At 35.1% G+C, this 20,257-nt stretch overlaps 1 long non-coding RNA gene across 1 annotated transcript; it reads left to right on the forward strand.

Annotated features, from left to right (window-relative positions):
• Positions 1–3,748: 3,748 nt before the first annotated feature.
• Positions 3,749–4,997, forward strand: LOC111910639 (uncharacterized). The gene is made up of 2 exons (XR_002856591.3): positions 3,749–4,068; positions 4,723–4,997. It is a non-coding gene; the product is annotated as an uncharacterized LOC111910639 (long non-coding RNA).
• The last annotated feature ends 15,260 nt before the right edge of the window (positions 4,998–20,257 follow it).

Raw genomic sequence — 20,257 nt, forward strand, 5'->3', positions numbered from 1 at the left:
TCGCCGAGTTCAACAACTCTGAGTCCACTCGCTCTCAACTCACCGAGTCATCCCTTGACTCACCGATTCTCGACTCAACCCTAGAATATCGGGACTCTTCGACAAGACTCGCCGAGTCCAAGAACAGACTCGCCGAGTCTATGGCTATCTTCAACCTACTCGCCGAGTTGTTCATACAACTCGCCGAGTCCAAGGGCATCTTCAAGCTACTTGCCGAGTCTGTACATCGGACTCGGCGAGTCCATGCCATGCAACCGCTCAAACTGCTTTCTAAGGTCAGATCTGCTCCGGCAATTCATAGGTCTGACCTTCCTAGACTGGTTCATCACGTAAAGTCCTTATTTCGGTGCTCATAATACACCCCATGACTCATAATTCACATTTTGACCTAAGGCATAAGGATTCCAATCCAAAACCTCCATTGATTCCCGAAAAGCTCAGGCATGGGACATTCTGGACTTCCAAGGGTCCCAATATAGGGTTCCAATCGCTTGGGGGACTAAGGAACACTCAATCTAGCCACAAAAGGGTTCCATAAACCCTAAATCCATATACACATCAACATAGAAGGGAACAACTCGAAAATATTACCTGAATAACGTTGCTCTGTGTCCCCAACCCTCAGAATATTGCTTCTCCTGTTGTTCTCTTAACCAAGACTCCTCCTCCTTGCACAATAACACTTCCAAGATCAATAATGGTCTTCTACCTTGCTCCAGATGCTCACAATCGAATTAGGGTTTCTCTCAAAGAACTAGGGTGAACAATGACGGCCATAAGGCCCCTGATATATGTCCCAAACCTGGACGGTTAGGGTTTCGCTAAACAGCGCGGACTCGCCGAGTCCATATCCGGACTCGTCGAGTCCAGTCGCGAACCCGCGACCAGATCTGCGATCCTACTCGGTGAGTCTGAGCTCCAACTCGCCGAGTCCCCTCTTAAAACACCCAAAAATCATAAATATAACAATACCTGGAATTCCGGGCTGTTACAATAGTATCTTTTGTATAGTATTCTCTGTCTAGTATTCTCTATTATAGTATTCTCTGTTATATTATTCTCTATTATAGTATTCTCTGTTATAGTAATTGTATATGATAGTATTCTCCTAAACTATACCTATTATAGTTTACTAGTGATTTCTATAATTGAATAAATGACTAAATGTATACCTTTGCTACCCAAAGGTACTGAACTGATTGATAGTACTTTTATATCTACATATGTATACATAATATATATATATATATATATATATATATATATATATCTAATATTTAGACGACCTTCAGACAAATAACCGATACTCTAAGTCCACATCCAAACAAGGAAAAGGAAATAAGGCGAGTTAGCAGTCCTAAGTCCTTTAAACACTATTTATATAACTATACATATATAGACATGATTTTGACAATATATAAGTTTAAAAGAGGTTTTGTAGTACATTTAAAGAGTTTAACAATAAATATTAATGACTTGATGTCAGTTTATAAAACGATTTAAAAGCAATTTGTTTGATAATACGGTTTTAAAGTTTAAGAAATCCTTTGTTTGAAACACAGTTTGAAGTAAATGAAATCCTTTATTTGAAACATAATTATAAATCACATGTGATTGATTATATAACTAAGATGTTTTCTACTTGTATCCCCCCCCCCCCCATAAAAGCATTTAAAATCATTTAAAAGATAAGTTAAGGGGTATGAACTCACCTGTAGTGATTAACTCGAATGTAAGATCGATAAGGATTGCTAAGTGTCAAGTGAAGGCTTGAGCACACGGATCCTATTTAGCATATAATGACCCATATGTGTATCTAATTAGTGTTTATAACATCTAATCATGAAATGGAACAACCTTAGGGGCTAGGAAACACTTGTTATGAAGTGTTAAACCACATAGGGTTTCATATAAGGGGTGTAGAGCCTCACATAGGAGTTTACGGCCCAAATGGCAAGACTCGCATGAGTTTACGATCCATGGGTTTACGGCCCAATGATTTTACGGCTGTAAAATCATGGTAACCTGTACCATTTTGTGTGTTAAGGTCCTATGGTCTTCCTTGAAGTGTTCTAGACTTGGTTCCAACGCTTATGAAGGAGTTGTGGCAACATTGCACCACTAATTAGGGTTTACGGCCCAAGGAGATTGCCTTGGTCGTAAACACCTTTTGTTCTTGAGTTCTTGATGTTTTCAAGTCCTTGATTCACCATCCTAACTAACTAAAAAGTATAGGAGGTAGCTAGTTACAATATAGAAACTTGTAAGGGTGATTAAGGTCCAAGAACACTAGTGTGTGTTCTTGGTGTTCTTGGTGAAATGAAGAACACTTGAAGATCTATCAAAATGAAGAGATTTCATGGATGAAATCATGTACAATCACTAGATATTGAAGGATATCAACAAAACAAGGGAAGAAACACTTACAATCTTGAAGATCTTAGTGAAAAATCAGATGATACTTGAGAGAGAATGAGTTCTTTGGCTTAAAATGGTAAAAGTGAATAAAAATGACTAAGTGCCATATATATACCATAGAGTTTACGGTCGTAAACTCCATTTTATGGTCGTAAACTCCAATTCTTTGAGTTTTGAGACTTGAATGTTGCACATTGAACTCTAGAGTATACTTCCTATAATTACCTCTTGAAGGTACTAGGCTTTAGAACACTCAAACAAACTCTAAACAGTGCTAAAAGTTAGCAGAAACAAGTCTGAATTTGATTGAAGTGAATGATTGTACAAGATAGAAATTTCGGGTTGTCACATCATCCCCCCGTTAGAGAGAATTGTGTCCCGAAATTAGAGTTTAAGCAATTAAGTAGTTACAAATAACTAAGAGAAAAGTTGAGGATATTTCAATTTCATTTGATCCTCGCGCTCCTAATTGAATTCAGGTCCTCGCTTGGCGTTCCAGCGAACCTTCACTATCGGGATACGGCTTTGCTTCGTTTGCTTGACCTCTCGGTCCATGATCTCTACAGGTTCTTCCACGAAGTTGAGGCTCTCATTGATCTCGATCTCGTCGAGTGGGATTACGAGAGTCTCATCGGATAGACACTTTTTCAAGTTCGAGACGTGGAAAGTAGAATGTACGTTACTAAGCTTGCGAGGTAGGTTGAATTTGAAAGCTACAGGGCCGATTCTAGCGAGAATCTCGAAAGGCCCTACATATCTTGGATTTAGCTTTCCACGCTTTCCGAAGCGTATCAAGCCCTTCCAGGGTGAGACTTTCAAAAGAACGCGGTCTCCCACCTGAAATTCCAAGGGTTTCCTTCTCTTGTCTGCGTAGCTTTTCTGTCGGTCTCTAGAGGCTTTCAATCGTTCACGAATCTGAACGATCTTCTCTGTCATTTATCGAATGATCTCCGGACCTGTGAGAGTGCTATCAGGAACTCGTTGACCTACACAGGTCATCCGACCACAAAATTTTTCACAAAATTAAAATCCATAGCTAACTCATTGATTTTTACTTTAAGGTTACTACGGTTAAATAAATGTAGTTCATTAGTCACGTAATCATAAAATTTAGAAGAATTTTAGATAAAAACAAATACAAATAAAACCAAATCATAAAATTAGTAACATATTATGAACAATTTTATACTTTTATTTTTTTATTACAAAAAACTATAAATTTAATAAAAAAATTAATTACCGGATTCATAAATTTAAATAGTTAGAATCCAAAATTACAAATATCAATTTATCTTTTCCCTTCCTCTCCAAAATTTTGACCTAATTTCCCTCCAATCCCAAAATAAACAATCTTTTTCCCTCATTTACCTGGATCGACTTAATCCGCCTCTTTTCTTCCTACTCATATGCGCCTCAACTTTCTTTCTTCTCATCAGACATCGACGCCAGTTTTTTCTTCCACCCTTCCTCCTCCAGCCCCGATCACGTCTGACACCGCTGCTTTGCATGTGTCGGCTTTGCCTCCGGCTCTAACAGTTCACCTCCGACATCTTCTTCACATATTTTTTCCCTTTTTTCTTTGTCTTTAGTTCGACTTAAATCCTTGAAAATTGAGTATGATAGTTGTTTTCCCTAAAAATCGAGCATAAAGTTACGTTCGTTTTCTTTTTCTGAATTCATATGTTGTTTGAAAATCGAGTTTTAGAGATTTTTTTCTGAAATCGGAGGAATATCTTCATGTTGAAATCAGATGCCTGTTTTTTTCTTCTGAAATCAGATGTGGCAATCTGGTGATGAGTAACAACAACATCCATGTGATAATAAACACAGTGGAGTGATGTTGATGCAAATTTCAAAGCAGTCGATTGTCGGGTTCTAAGTGACAGTTTCTTCCTTTTTTTCACCTAAAACTTTATATTAAGGGCTAATCGACTGCTAATTTCCAATCCTATATATTTTTTTATTGGTTGAATTAGTAGTTCTTATGAAGAAATTGTAGTTGACAATTGACATATGTTTTTTCTGATGCAAGAGTTAATCGATTTTTATGTTGATTTCAATTCCTGGAGCATTTGGAATGATGTTTTAATTGTTAATTGATTTTTTCCCATAAGACTTATGTTTTTTAGGGGATTTCGGATTAATTTGATGATGTTTTGAGTTGTTTGGTATATCTTGTTAGTAACACAAGTTTATAGGTAGATGACGATTGATTCTATATTAACCAGTTGTGTAACAAGTGGTGTTTTAGTTTTAGTCATATAAAAACAGACACACACTGATACATATTTGTGGAATTTGTAGGAGATATTGCATAACAGCTACAAATAATGGCATCTTGATGCTAGAATCTCATGTGGTGATGTTTGGAATGCTTGAAAGTCTGAAATCATATGTGGTGTCGAAGTGAATTAGTTAATGAGCTTAAAGCTTGTACGTTGAGTTGATTAACCACATATCACTGACTTGGAATAACTATTAAGGGTTTTTTTTTCAAGAATGTGTTTGTACTTGTCATGATGTGTAAGATATAGCAATGTACTAATATTAATTATTTGATTATCGCTTCATAGTTTCAACTCTTCTTATTAGAGCATTGTATTTTGAAAAATCTATTTAGTTAAAGCAATTCCATCCAAACCAAAGCAAGTTTGATTGCTATAATTCGATACTTGTTAAATATTTATGCTTGATTTTTATTTTTGTTTAATTTTGATTTTGTATAGTGTTAATCTATATATATATATATATATATATATATATATATATATATATATATATATATATATATTCAAGAAGTTGGTCTCTTATTTTATACACAAAAATAATTGAATTCGAAAAAAAAAAATTACAGAAGGGTAAAACAGTTATTTTTATAAGTCAGACAACAATTTAGAGGTTTCAACCATGTTTACTTATAATGACCATAAATTACTTATAATCATTTTTTTGTTTATCATTTGTATTGTTCATTTTTTGACACATAAAAACAATTAGAGTATGACTATAAACTACTAACACTTATAGTTTTCTGTTTTGTCTTGGACTTTGTATACTTTTAGACGCACATATTAACTTAAACTGTCTCCATAAAAATCGTTATAGTACAAGGTTTTTTTTCCCCTTTAGCAGCTACGAAATTGATTTTAGTAGCAAATTTCTGTAGCAACATAACTATGAATTATAATTCGTTAACAAAGTTGCTACAATATTTAATTTTGTAACAAAATACATTACAAAATAGCAATTTGCATTTACTCTATAGCAAATCATCTACGGGATTGATTTTCGTAGCTAATATATGTTGCTAAACAACTACAAAATATTAATTACTAACAAAATCCGTAACAAAAGTTGCAACGGATATTGACTTCATAGTCAAACTTCCATGAGTTTTATTGTCATAACAAATTTCCATAGCTAAATAGTTATGAATTTGAACTCTTTAGCAAATTTTCTATGGAATTTAATTTCGTTACAAAATTCGTAACAACTTAGTTAGGTTTTTTTTTCATAGCAAAACAAACAACGGAAATAAAATTTCGTAGCATAATTCCGTAGGTAAATAGTTCACTTTTGCATCTATTCAATAGAAAAACGACCTAGGCTCTGATAACAATGTTGGGTTTTGAGCATAACATCATTCCTATGGTGTACATGTAACCCTAATTGCTTTGGATCTAGGTTTTTCTATGATGAACATATAATTATGAAAACCAAAGCAATAACCCTATGACTAGCATACATATATCAAAAACCACATATGATTAGGGTTAGAATGTTTACCTCTCTTGTTATATAGCAATAACAATTTTAATCCTTCTTGATCTTGACTTTTGAAAGCCTAGTGCCCCTAGTGTTGCACCTATAATGGAGTCACAATGTAACATCCCGAAATATCAAAGTAGAGTGGAAGGGCTAAAAGTGTAAATTGGGAAAAAGTGACTCGGCGAGTCCATGGATGGACTCGGCGAGTAGAATCGCGATTTGGTCGCGTGTTAAGTAGCCGACTCGGCGAGTCAATAAGGTGGACTCGGCGAGTAGGCGCTGAGTGGAGAAAACCCTAATTCTCGGGGTTGAGCCCCATATAAAGAACATTATGTTTTCCTCTCAGCCTCTTTATCACCCCTTGAGTCCCAGAAACCTTAAAATCGCGGAGAAGTACCATTGTTGAGCAAATTAGAGCTTGGAGAGGTGGTTATTGAAGAGATCTTAGAGAAGGAAAGGCTTGGAGCAAGGGGCTTTGCTTGGATTCAAGTTTCATTACGGTTGGGGCGTTCTTTTGAGGTAATATCTCGTCTTTGAGCTGCCATTTCCTTGATGCATCATTTTGGGGGTATTAGAGATTAGATATTTGGATGTGTTGGAGTTTAGAGGTTAGATCTGAGGTTGCTACCTCAGATCTGGAATGGAGAAGAGTTGGAATGCATGAAAGTCCCTGTGTTGAGTGTTGGATGAAGCTATCATGTCCCAAACCTTAGCCCTAATGTGCAAAATGCATAGATCTCTTTGGATTCACGTAAAGTTTGCCACTTTACGTGATGGATGAGTTGTAGGAGGCTAGATCTATGTTTTGGAGCAATTGCATGGCCCGGAATGCTTCTGAATGGATTCAGACCGGTGGTACTCGGCGAGTCACATGGGTGTACTCAACGAGTTGCTTGAAGATGAGCTAGAACTCGACGAGTTGGAAGAACAACTCGGCGAGTTGGACGAAGATGGCCTGGAACTTGGCGAGTTGTATGAACAACTCGGCGAGTAGGTTGAAGATAGCCTTAGACTCAGCGAGTCTGTTCTTGGGCTCGGTGATTCTTGTCGAAGAGTCCCAATATCTTCTGGTCGAGTCGAGAATCGGTGAGTCAGGGGATGACTCGGTGAGTGGTGTGCGAGTGGACTCAAAGTTGTTGAACTCGACGAGTCTCGGGGTGACTCGGCGAGTTAGGTCGCGGATTGAGGGAAGTTCTGAGTATGGGGACTCGGCGAGTCATCGGGTTGACTCGGCGAGTAGAGTCAGTCAGGGGTTGACTTTGACCTTGTCTTTGACCAAGGGTTGACCAGTGGTTTTCAGGGGCATTTTGATAATTGTTGATTATTGTTTGGAGTTCAGTGCATTGGTGGTTGTCCAGTGGTGGAAATCGTATCAGTGATCGGAGCAGCTTGGGTTATCTGTTCAGTCGGCAGTTTCGAGGTGAGTTATCCTCACTATATCCACAGGGTTTAAGGCACCAAGGCCGACCCTCTATCGGATGGAAATCCGGGTAGTTGTCTGTTGTTATGATATTGCGGGATATGGGCCTGAAGGCATTATATGTTGTGGGTCGGAAGGCATTGTGACATTATGTTATGGGCTGGAAGGCATTGTGGCATTATATGTTGTGGGCCGGAAGGCATTATATGTTGTAGGCCGGAAGGCATTGTGATGTGGGTCGGAAGGTCATGGCCTGGAAAGGCGTATGTGCTTAAATAGTATGTTGGCTGAGTCGTAGGGTCATGTTATGCTAGTGATCGGCTAGGTCGGTATCCTGGTTAAGGTGATCATATGTTATGTGATCTGTTTGATCGATGTGCTGACTGTGAACTGTTATATGATTATGTGTTATGTGCACACGGTTGTTTAGACTGGAGTTTGACCCGATATGCATGGCTGTTCTATGTTCTATTAGGTTATGTATGCTTTTTATGTTATAGGCCAGAAGGCAATACGTTATGGGCCAGAAGGCAAAATGTTATGGGCCGGAAGGCAATACGATTTGGACCGGAAGGTCGTGGCCTGGAAGGGCGTATTTGTGGTTGGTATTTTGGGGATATCTCACTAAGCTTTCGGGCTTACAGTTGCGGTTTCATGTTTTTTTCAGGTCCTTCAGGAGACTGTGGCAAGGCGAAGGCGTGATCGTACCGCTCCTCATGATTTCATAGTATTGTGATTCTGGGAACACATTATATGTTTTGTATTGAAAACCTTTTTGTAAAGATTTAATGGAAACGAGACGTTTTTGAAAAATTTAAAATTTGTTGTATTTTTTGGTCGTTACACACAAACACTCTATGCAAAGGATGAAGTAGGAGAGAGGATGAAATCAGCCTTCTAGGGTTTCTTGAAGCATTGGACCAATTTTCACAAGGCAAGGGATCTATTTATACTTGTGGCTGCTAGGGTTTTAGGTGGAAACCCTAATATAACTACTTAAGCCTTAAGCAGCCCATGGACACCTTCTAGAATAACCCTTGGACGAATTCTTTATGGGCTTCCCATACAATTCGTCCAAAGTTAATTCCAAGGTGATCCATCAGCCCAATTGCAACTATCAATGATTTGCAATATCAATCCCTTTAATTGAATTAGTCTCTCTTTCATCACCAAATTAATTCTAAATTAATTTCTGATTAATACTAATTAAATAATATGATTTCCAAATAATATAAAATTCTTGTAATATATTAATAAAACCATTTTGAGTACCAATTTATTATTCATATAATAGATTCTACTCTCTCTTCTCTTGTCATCCTATCAAGTTGTATGAGTAAAGGTAACCCAAAATGATCATGCTCATAATCAAATCAAGCACATACCAAAAATAGTTATGGGCTAAGACACCTAATCCAATATATATATATATATATATATATATATATATATATATATATATATATATATATATATATGTTTAGGTTCATTTTAGACCACGTGAATTTTGTGAGACCTTGAGAAGCAATCTAAAAATAATTTTAAAATGCAAAATAAAAGGAAAAATACGAAAATTCTTTTTTTAATTATTCTTTTTATCATTTTCTTTACCTAAAAAAATAAAAAATAAATAAAAATTACAATTTTTTTTTAAAAATACGTGAAATATTCTAATAGAATATTACACTGTAAATATACAAATGTGATTTTTAGAATGATAGAATATTCTAGTATTCTAATAGATTTGTCAGGTATGTAAAATATTCTAATATTCTACAAGAATATTTCACAGATTTTCAAAAAAAAAATGTATTTTATTTTATTTTTGGATAAAAAAATGACAAAAATAATATTTGAATTTTTTTTCGAAAATATTCAATTATTTTGCATTTTAAAAATGTTTTTTTTATCTACAAAATAAGTTGCTAGGATTGCGTCTCCCCTTCATAAAATATAGTGGTCTCATGAACGTAAACCTATATATATATATATATATATATATATATATATATATATATATATATATACTAGCCGTTTACCCGCGCAAAGCGACGGGTGCGGATCAACAAAATGACATAAAAAAAATTTGTTAAACAAAATGACGAACAGATAGAGATTTCTTATACCTGGGCTAGGATTAAACGTAAGACATTTTTGGGCTTATTCGATTTTAATAGAAAGAAAAACAAAGGATGAGGTAGCGAGCATAAGAGAGAACCAAGGTTTTGCGGTCAATGGCAAGACATTCATGATAGACGAATGCTAGATCAATGCGCGTCTTCCAGTTTATATGAAATGTTTTATAACGTGTATATCGTATTAGACCGATTCAAATGGATATGAAGAACACTTGGTCAAACTTTGACTGATTCAAAATCTTATCATCTTCTTATTTGACTTTTTCATTATTATTGACAAATTCAGTATTTAGCGATTCACTTGGATATGAGGAACACTTGGTCAAACTTTGACCCATTCAAAATCTTATCATCATCATTTTATTTGACTTTTTCATAAATGTTGACCGGATAAGATTTAATATTTACCGATTCAATTGGATATGAGGAACACTTTGTCAAACTTTGACCCATTCAAAATCTTATCATCATCATCTTATTTGACTTTTTCATATTTAACCCATTCAATTTCATGATAAGCTTAGAAGACTTATTCAAAATCTATCTTTGACCGGATAAGATTTATCATTCTCCGATGCATAAAATTATTGTATATGATGCTTAAAAGCTTGTACCTCTTAAAATTCAGCAAAATCTTGTAAATGCTGTTTAAGGTATATATATATATATATATATATATATATATATATATATATATATATATATATATATATATAAAACTGATTTCACCATAAGTACTGGGGACTAAAACATAATTGCGCATGTGTACCAAATCATTTAGTATTGTAGCTTTGGTAAGAACATATGTCGAACTCTAGGAAAATTGTGTATGATTTAGTTCGGGAAATCTGATCATTATTATTTGGGAGGGTGTGGCTTCGAAAGTGAATGGTGTTTCCTATAATATAACTTGATCAATAAAGAGCTTGCATGAAAAAGATAGATTTGTGAAATGACAAAAAAATGGGGTGTTTGAAAAAATTACCAAGAAAATGGATGTTTCAGAAAATGATCGGGAGTTCCGCAGAGAGGGTCTCTGCGGAACTCTTTTAGCTCTGAGGAAATGGAAAAGCGCTGATGAAGGAACGTGACATGGGTAATTCATAAAAAACATAGAGAAAACTTAACAAATTTGAAAGGGTGCTGCGAAAAAATTGTGTTTGAGATCGAAAAAGTTGTGTGTGAACTTACCAAAATCGAATAAATTGTGTTTGAAATTGTTTGAAAAAATTGTGTTTGAAATCGAAAAACTTACCAAAACCATTTTTTGGCTCTGGTTATGTAAAGAACAATTCCTCAGCGGTTCCCTCTAATGAATTGTTCTTCAAACACATGCCTCTGAAGAATTGTTCTTTGCGTAACCATGACCAAAAACGATTTTTGTAAGTGTTTTATTGTTAATTTAAGGAGGTTTCACCATTTCTCACATACCATTGATTCAATATAACAAATTAAACTATAAAACTACGTTTATAAGACATTTTTTCAATTTTGTTAAGGTTTTTTTTGTGTGTTTTTTTTGTGTTTTTACGAATTTACCCTTGCCACATCACTTCCTCGGAGCTTTTCCAATTCCTCAGAGTTGAAGGGCTTCTGCAGAGACCTTCTCTGCGGAACTCGTGGTCATTTTCTGAAACATCCATTTTGTTGGTCATTTTTTTCAAACGCCCCTAATTTTTTGGCCATTTAGAAAATTTCCCAAAAGATATTCTTCATACGGATACACCATCTATAATATTTAGGTATGGTTCTTATCCTATATTTAGGCTAGAGAATTGATGTGGGGTGCTTCTTTCATGGTAGCATACCCTAGATTATATCAAATTGAAATTAATAAGGAGTATCGTCTTAAAGACTAATGGAATGGTGATCAATGGGTTTGGGAGTGATGTAGGGAGGTGCAAGGAAGTGAATGTAACGCCCGTAGATTAGATCTAGTCAATTTAGAGACAATAAGAGTCAAAAATGAATTTTTGATGAAAGAATATTTAGAATGAATAATCTTAACTAAGTAATAATATATGTTACAAGGATTCCGTACATATAAAGAACGCCGAAATCCGAGTTATAACGAAGAAGTTATGAACTATCTAAGTTTCGCGATAAAACCGGCACGACGCCGAATGACGTAAAAAGTGAATTTACGTTAGAGCGATATTTACCCTTAGCGATCTAAACGAAAGTCATAGAGTTCGTTAAACAATGAGCGTGCATAAAAAGAATCTGCTTCGTATGAGGAAGTTATGATTTTTCTAAGTTTCGACTTAGCGGTGTGCAGCCAGAATACTCGATTTGAGACCGAACGGTTTTTAGCTGAAACAATCTAAACGAAAATCGAAGATCTTGTTGATAATAGTGCAACGGTAACAAGACAGACGGAAACGGACGTAGGATGAAGAAGTTACGAATTTATAACGGAGTTTTCTTGTCCCAACCTACTAAAAAGAAGTAATAAAAATAAATTCTAAAGTAGCCGACGGAGTCTAAATGAAAGTTGTAGAGCATAGTCTCACCTACGCGTGGATATAAAGAACGTCGAAAACGGAGTTCGTATGAGGAAGATATGAATTTTTGAAGTTTATTAAATAATTAAAATATTAAATTTAATTATAAATTTCGATATTATCCGTAACGGGGGGAGTCAGCGGCCTTATCCAAACCACGCCCAGCGTAACTTTAATTACGCCCAACATAATTCGGTGGTTCAGCCCCTATAAATAGATGTCGAGTGCAACCGAGTTCTATTGCTCATTTCTTCCTTTCTCTCTCATTTTTGCATCGTTTTGCGTGCAAGAAATACCCCGAAGCCCTGGTATCATTCCCGATACCCGAAGCAAGTTACGAAGCCCCAAAGATCCCGAGAAAAATAGTTTTCAAGCCGAAGCTCTGCCTGTGTGAAGCTCGGTTTTGAAGGAAACATCCCGGTTTCGTCGCAAAAGATTATTTCAAGAGCCGTAGTGTTGTCCGATCATCTTCTAATCAAGTGATTGTGTGATTACTTTCTTCTCACACATAAATATGAATTATTTGCTATGAAATACGTGTTATGTGTTTATATATTGTTGTTTATTTGAGATGTTGGTGGAATGGATGAACTATATAGGTTTTAATGAGTTAAACTGTATATATATATATATATATATATATATATATATATATATATATATATATATATATATATATATATATTATATCTACAAATATGTTGGATAGGACATGGGTAGATGAGATACGTGAGTATGGCTCAGATCAAGAGGTTAGTTTTAGATCTGTGAGTATGGATCAGATCAAGAGGTTAGTTTTAGATCCGAGAGTATAGATCAGATCAAGAGGTTAGTTTTAGATCCGTGAGTATGGATTAGACCAAGAGGTTAGTTTTAGATCCGGGAGTATGGATCAGGTAAAGAGATAAACTTGCTATTAGTCCGGGAGTATGGATTAAGACTAAGTTAATTGTCCCTAGTCCGGGAGTATGGATTGGGCACAGTTATAGATCTGGGAGTATGGATCAGATCAAGATTAAGGTATAGTTAATTGTCCCTAATCCGGGAGTATGAATTGGGCATAGTTTTAGATCCAGGAGTATAGATCAGATCAGGAGGTTAGTTTTGGATTCGTGATTATGGATCAGGTGAAGAGATTATTTTTAGATCCGTGAGCATGGATCAACTGAAAAGGTTAGTTTTAGATCCGTGAGTAGGGATCAGGTAAAGAGGAAAATTTTAGATACGAGAGTTTAGATCGTGTCGTTGTGTGAATCGATGGGGTGGGATAAGAGTTGCCTTTATATGGTGAAATTGTACAAGTTTGAATGTTCTATATTTATAAATATATGATATAACATTGTGGGATGAAAACCCTATATGCTCACCAGGCTCCCAATCCTGACCCACTCGGTTTTCTTTGTATCACAGGTATCGATACGAAGACATATTTCACAGAGAGAATTAAAGGAGATATAAATCATTAGTGTAATTGAATGTAAGTTTTGTTTATGCTTATATGTCTGTATCGGAACTTGACATCCCGAGGTTTTATTATTAAATGAAAATACATTCTCTTTGAGAAATGTTTTGATAAGTTATTATCATATCTTGTTTTGGGAACAAATTATGCAACCGTTTTCTTTAAAAGATTACTCTGATTTTAAAACCAAAGCATAAACAAATCGGTCTTTTCTGGCCGTGAAATTGGAGATGTCACAGTTTGTATCAAAGCATTAGTTTAAGCAAACTAGAAATTTGTAGGAAATTTCTAGGCTTAAACTTAGAATGCTAAGTAATGATCGTGAGGAGTGTGTCTAAAATATGTTAGGTAGTACACCTAAATTGACACAACCACTAGTTTATTTTAGGAATGATGCCTAAAATGCTTTTATGTGCTAAATGTTGTATGTTGCCATATATGATATTATTTGTTCGGATCTATGGTCTGTTGCCGACCGGATTAGGAAACCTTATGTGTTTAGGATTCTAAGTGTATAGTTACAATATTAGAACTAGTTGTTGGTTTTTGAGCTTTCTAACACTCCTATGGTGTACATGCAACCCTATAAACATTAGATCTATGTTTTCTCTATTATACATGCAAATATTAACTATTCCAAGGTTTCATCCTAACTAGCATATTATGAAGCACCTATACTACAAAGACTAGTTAGATGACATACCTTTTGATGTAGCTTGATGTCTTCAAGCTTTAAGAGCTTAAACCTAATAGTGTGGAAGCCTCAAATGGAATCACAAATCACCAAAACACCTTGGAAGAACTTGAGAGAATATGTATGCACACTAAAATTGGCCCACTCTTATTTTCACAAACTTGTGCCAATTTTGTGAGCCAAGGACCCCTTTATATATTATGGAGGATTAGGGTTAAATCCATGTAAACCCTAATACCCATGACCTTTCATTTACATAGGATCCATGGGTTAAAAGCTCCAAGGACTATCCATAAAATCTTAGCCCAACCTAAATGAACTTGGCCCATTCCATATATATAAGAGTCCATATTTAATTAGTTACTTTTGATCACTTAATTAATTCTAAATTAATTCTTGATTAATACTAATTAAATAATATGATTCCATATTAATATATTAGAACTTATAATATATTAATATTAATCATAAATATACTATTCTCAAAAGACTATCCATATAAATTGTGCCGGTGAAGTGCACCCCAAATGGACCATGCCGGGTCGGGTCAAGTACATACCAAATATAGTTATGGACTTAGACATTAATCCAACAGTCTCCCACTTGGATAAGTCTAAAACTATTGTTGAGTATGACTTCAAAACCTAACTGGCAATCGTAGCTCTTAAAGTCGCTGTCGAACTCTGACCTTGTCAATGACTTGTCCATTAGATAAGGGATCATATATTCCTCCATTCTAGATATCATATGGACTGAGACATGGATTATAATCATTCTCTCTGTCCATTTGTTGTTTCCTGATTTTTGATTTATGATGACTGACTAATTGAACAAATCAAATCAGTCCTGGGTTGGCCAAGCACTCACATGTGTCATCGCTAAATCATCGAGGGCCCACAGATATCGCTTTTATCCCGAAGGTAAAAGGAATGGATAAACTTCAACTCATATGGCTTGTTCTGCTACTTGCTGAATCATACACAAAGGCACGTTTTATAACATCGAGTTACCAATGTGTTTTCATGCAATTAATGTACTATCAACTCATAGTAACAACTCATATCTCTAGGTTTGAAGAATATAAGATATTATCGTCTCATGATCACTCGTGATAAAATCCATGAAGTGATTCAAATGAGCACGGGTTGAATCCAATACACAGAACTTATGAGCACTCATGAGTGTTGTAGCACCACTTTGTCCACCAACTTGGACCTCTACAAACCAACCCATGACAATCTTGATTCATATCTACTTCCAACATATGACCGACTGTGGATGGTTTGAATAACCTAATCATTCAAGAAGAGCGACTTAATTATTCTGGAAGTCAAAACATGCAAAGTGAAACACAAGAATAAATTAATCAAATATGGTATCAAACCCTATGAATAAATAAACACTTTTATTTATCACCATACTGATTACTCGTTATTCATTGTTTCGGTTTTATCAACTTTATACTTGAATTAAAAACACTAGTTGTCCCATGCTCCAAGCATGTACACTATGTTTTTCTTAAACAATAGCTTTTCCATACACCAAGTATGCACTCTATGTTTGTCTATGATCCTTACTTTGTGAACTAGATCGATTGAACATAATTTTAGTGATTCTCTTTTCACACTCCCAAATCATTATCGAAAAAATTTAAGAATTCCAAATTCCTATCATTTATCAAAATATGTTTAGATTTTAAACTTATATGCACTGAATCTCTTGTAATGATCATGCACAAAGTCACAATGACTTGTCAACAGACATTACAGAGTATTCTAATGGAGATCAACTCCATGAAATAAAGTTTCATATTGCATTAAGTTTTCTAACACAAATAAATTCCACATATGGAGATAACTCCATATTCCCATTTTGACTACCACTTTTGAACAAGAGTTGCCTCTTTTCAGACTATGTCAAAATGGTCCTTCCAATATTAACAGTATACTTCCAACTTTCCTTGAGCAACCAATCTTTGGTAAAACCTTAGATTGTCCTCGACAATTGCTTAATCACTTTAGTCATATCCAATTCTAAACCTTTTCCCTCCTTTATGCCCCAAGGCATTTGGAAAATTTAGAAAGGATAAATATTATAGCACACGTAATCGATCTTGTACCCAAAGTAAATGGGACACGATTCATGATGTTTCACATAAAGACATGGTTCTAGACCAATCTTTTGCCATAATAATTTTGTTTGCCATATTCTCAAATTTTGACTATGAAAAGGGATGTCGTAATCATAATCGAATTTTGAGAACGCAATATATAGAATTTTCTTAAGTTGAACCAATCCAACAGGATATTCATATATAGTGATTAAAACCTCAATATAAGCTCTTTAGAATGATTATAAACTCAAACTAAGTTTTTTAGAATTGAAATGAAGTATAATTTTCTCTCCCTTAATTATAGCAAAACAACTTTTTCAACCCCTACAACCTCACGAATTGAAACTTTTGTTTTCTATAATTAACATTGCTAACTTGCAATACTTACCATAATTATCATGCTCCCACTAACATGATGATTATTAGCATAACACTTATGCTCCCACTAGCTTTGACATGTACCCAGAAATCAACTGGACTTCTAGAAATCAATACTTTATTGACTTTCTTACCAAAGTTCAGATTTCTGATACTAGATTGCCTTGATAAGACTTTATCAAAATCATACACCTCTCTTAGATAGCTCACAGGTGTGTCTAAACAATTATGAAGAGCTATGCCGTAATCATAATGTTTAGACCTTTTGTCATTCCCACAATTGATATCTACTCAAAATCTACTTAGTGAAAGAGTTTCCTTACCTTCATTTTCATGAATTGAAGAGAAACCTTATGACACTTAGATTTTATGGTGTATGTGTTCTTATACATGTGAATTTGTCAAAACCATAATCACAAGACTAGGTTAGTGACAAATCCAAACTCATATGGACTGAACTTATGCAATCTTAACTTCTTTCCACCTGGCAGTACAGGGCCTGCCATTGCTTCCAAGTAGTTATGCAACCAATTGAGAACTCTAAGAACTCATATGTAAAGACAACTTTAACTGGAATGGGCATAGAAATAGAAATATGTCAACACGATAGGTTATAAACCTCACGTCGTGTGCTAGTGTTAAACTACAGGTTTTTTTATTCTTGATTAGATCTTGAAATTCTTTTTAGGATCTTTAAGACTCCCACTGTCCTCTTGACATATAAGACTCTCTTGTCAAACATTCAAGAGTTAGTGTGAATTCTTTATCAAGACAAACACTTCACACAATTGGCCTAAGTTGGTCTTTGTTTTATCCAAAACATCACAACTTACCAATTTCAAATGTACAAGAGTAGAAAACCTTTTACTCTTACATTTGACTAGTGTTAATAAACCTTCTTTAAGATGTGTCACTCAAGTTACAATCTTGGAGTATGACTCTAATAATGGTTTTTGGAACAAAGTATGAATCATCTTCATGATTTAACCATTCCAACAATTCAAGATTCCTCTTCTTATCTATCAGAACGCACTTAGAGGATGAATTGTGATAAGGTCTCTTAATCATTAAGATAATCATATAACATGATACTAAAGTACTCTCCTATCTTTTCAGATTTGAGAAACTTTTATCCTTCTGCCTAATTTGATTCTTCTCATTCATTCTGCCATACATCAAAATTTTCCTAATGTATCAAAATTGTAAGTATAACCATATTTACTAAACTTTAGTAAATCATGACGAATAGTCTTAACGATTATGTGTGGTGGGCTTGATCAGTGCACATGAATGTGTACTTGATCCCTTAGCCCTTCACTTGACTCACACATCCATGTGAACAAGTAATTAGTCTTAATTTTCCAATGCTTGAAAGTTCTCATTCATCATACTATACAACTTGCATGATTCCAAGTTTCGGAACAATTGAAACTTGGGTGATGAGAAACTTTCCTTATTTGGTAAATTTAGACACTACCACAAATGAAAGAATCAAAACCATTTTCCTATATTACTAGCAATGGAATCATATACACAACAATTTTTTCACAAATGCCATTGTAAGGATACTTAAAATAAATAAAATAAAAAATTCCCTTTTATTTTAAAAATTTTACGGAAAAACTTATCCTTACAATCCATATGAAAACCTTGTTGTTATATATTCCTAAGCAATGTGTCATAACTCCTAAGTAAGAGCTTCAAAATTCTGATGCAATCGAAGTCCATCTTCGCGATCAGAAGCAGCATATACTTCTTTTAAGTTTTCTCTCTTTTCTTTGATTCTTATAACATCACCACGTGACTCAGTCACATTATGTAATAAGAATATCCAAATAGGAGCTTAACAGAGTTAGACAATGGACTTTACCTGGAGTAGAGTCAAACTTATTGACTTTAACATCCTTTGGTAAATTTGGCAGCTTCGCAAACAGTGCCCCTTCCTTTAGCAATTTAACATATGGACCCTTTGGTAATGGTACATGGGACTATCACAGACTTAGCTTTTGTCTTTACCATTTGGTCAACCGAGTTGACTATGGCCGATCCCTTTCCATTGGGAAGAGAATGCTTTTTCTGGATTTCTAGTGTCACCATTGTCAATTTCCATAAAGTTTTGGGAAGTCGATCTTCTAATCAAATTTGCTTTACTATCCTTCGAAATCATTGTTGATTCAGCAGTACCAAGCAAATAGATAAGATCATTAAGGGACTTGTCATAGTCTGTTTCATAGGAGTCCCATAGGAACTCACTATGTGACTTAGAAAAGTGATTAAACCACCAACTTTCTCAAGACTTTCACATCCAACTCTCCTGGCTTGTCAATATGTGACTTCATCTCCAAGATGTGATCACACCTAGACCTTGCCTTGCCATTAGGGCTTGAGTGACCTTGAACTTGTGGGTTAAGGAGAATAATTGGAGGAGGTGGAGGAAGTGAAGTTCCAATAGATTTGGGAAGATCGTAGACGTCTGAACTAGACATTTTTTGGGAGATATTCAAGTTTAGTTGATTTAAAGTCCTTAATATAACACCCAATATGAAATATTAAGGCTAGGACCCAACAACCTATTTATAACTGGAAGAGGGATGCCGTAATCCAAGTTATAAAATAGTTGAAGGTAGGTAAATGACGATTTACCAATTTCCACCATGAAAAACGAAATATAGTTAAGTTTTAATTGGATTTGAAACTCCTAGATCTTTTGAGATACATTGAACTTTTCACTGGCATGTTTCAATCTCGAGTGTGCCCTTCAGGTTTTGTGACTGGGATGCCGAGGATCACAAAACAAGGTGTTAATAACCATGCAAATATACTTGGTACCCTTAATATTTACCCCTCAATCGATGTTCCGGTTAACCACACACGCTCCATCGATACTATGATAAACATTAAGTTACCCTTTGTCTACCTTGTTAAATACGAGTCAGTGTGCCGGTTAACCACACACGCTCCACTAACTGACTTAAACAAAGTGCAAAGTGTAATTTCATGGATTATCACCTTATTCACATTTTCCTAAGTAACTAAGATTGGGTATTTAAAAAAGGTTTAATTACTTAGTATTTATCATTAATACTTTTAATGAAGGGAGAATTTATAGTCTTTGTCCTACCCGTCCGGCTAACGACCCTCCACCAGTCAAGGAAACGGTGGGTGAGAGTGGACACCCATTAAACTGCCATTTTATAGGCAGTAACCTTATACCCCCCTTATAGACCGGCTTCGTGAATGAGGCCTACTAATGGTAAGACGACTTGCTCTTATACATATAATATATTAAAATTTTAATATTATAATAGTATAAGGGTGTATTTTAGACATTTAAAATACCTGGTGGTTTAATTTATTAGTTA

This window comes from Lactuca sativa, chromosome 4 (assembly GCF_002870075.4).
Source record: "Lactuca sativa cultivar Salinas chromosome 4, Lsat_Salinas_v11, whole genome shotgun sequence".
NCBI classification, from domain to species: domain Eukaryota; kingdom Viridiplantae; phylum Streptophyta; class Magnoliopsida; order Asterales; family Asteraceae; genus Lactuca; species Lactuca sativa.